Source organism: Alligator sinensis, unplaced genomic scaffold (genome assembly GCF_000455745.1).
Source record: "Alligator sinensis unplaced genomic scaffold, ASM45574v1 scaffold33_1, whole genome shotgun sequence".
Lineage (NCBI taxonomy): Eukaryota > Metazoa > Chordata > Crocodylia > Alligatoridae > Alligator > Alligator sinensis.
The window spans coordinates 1,798,486-1,800,143 of record NW_005842086.1 but is presented as its reverse complement, the minus strand read 5'-3'; positions in this window follow the sequence as shown (position 1 = coordinate 1,800,143).

Genomic DNA, 1,658 nt, shown 5'->3' with positions numbered 1-1,658 from the left:
TGGGACTTAGATGTGCCCAGGGCCCTGCCTCCTTCCAGTCAGCTGACTGGGGGCAGCTATCTGTGACTTTCACTGCTCCAGGATGGCCTGCCTCTGATTTTGGGGGATGGGAGCTTTGGAGCAAGAAGGGGACTTTCCTTTGGGCATGCTCCCACTGGCGCCAGGCTGAGAAGGAAGAAGGGCAAGGGGGTGCTGTCTCTTCGGATGCAGCAGCATTGCCGTGGTGGTGAAGTGTTTCATCTCCTTGCCCCGGCTGATCTGCCTTCAGTAGTGCTGGCAGATAACAGACTTGGGATCATAGATTCATAGATTGTTAGGGGCTGAAAGGGACCTTGCAGATCATCAGGTCCAGCCCCTCTCCTCCCCCCGCCCCCCACTCTATGCAAGACGACAACTGTGGTTAGATGACCCCAGTGAGGTGACTGTCTATTCTCCCCTTGAAAACCTCCAGTGTGGGTGACTGCACCACTTCTGGAGGGAGTTTATTCCACAGTCTGGACACCCTGACTGTGATGGAGTTTTTCCTGGAATTAAGCCTGAAGCAGCCTTACAGGCATTTGTATCCATTGGTGGTGGTCTTCCCTGGGACAATCTGCCACCTCAAAATGATCCCACACTACACTAGTCTCCTGCTCCTGGGTTGAAGGTGGGGATCCTGTCTTATCCTCCTCCTCAGCAGGCAGAGACATAACAACAGGAGGAGCTGACTCAGCTGAGCCACTTGCCTCCACAACCTCCTCTGATGTGCCTTCCTGACAAGGAGACCTGGGTCTAGGGGAACTTTGAGAGGTGTGGAGAACAAACTCAGATTCTCCCTCAGTCCCCAGAATTTCTTTAGCTAGGGTGCTCAGATCCCCTGGTTCCAGATCCAGCTCCTCCTCTGGCAGTGGGAGTCTCACTCTGGGAGATGAAATTGGGATGAAGGAGACTGTCATTCTGCTGCTGATGCCTATTTCTGGAGTGATGCAAGGACAGGTACTGCTCCCACCTCCTTGCTTCCACTGGCAACAGAAGATTCATGGCTGCCAGGAAAGAGAGGATGCATCCCCCTCTAGCCCCTCTCCCTCCCCTGCCAGAAGACCTAGCACCTGCTTTTCCAGCACACTTCATATTAATCTTTCCTGTGCTGGAAAATGCATGTAACTAACTAATAATATATGTCATGTTCTTCTTCTCTGATCTATGATGGTATCTGACTTCTTCCTCTTCTGTGTTGTGTTTACTGTTGTGTGTATAACTAAAATAATATCTCTTCTTCTATGACTCTGATTTCAGTGTTCTGTTAATCAGAATCTCCATCTGACTTCTGTGTTGTGTTAATCGGAATCTCTGACTACTTTTTCTGTGTTATTTTTAGTTTGTATGCAACTAAAACATAATATTAATAACTATATATAATCTCTTCTTCTATGAATGACTTCTTCTGTATTGTAATAATATCTGACTTCTTCTTCTATGATGTGTGTGTGTGTGTGAGTGTGTGTAATGTATGTGCTTCTCTGCACAGTGATGGATCACACTGTGAGGTTTGACCTAGAAACTACTATACAAAGCCCAAGCAAAAGTCTCTGTTATGTAACTAATGCCCATCTGCAATGATAAGGAGGAGACAGTCTTAGATAAAGGAGGCTTGAAAACAAAAGCAGAATCAGAGGACT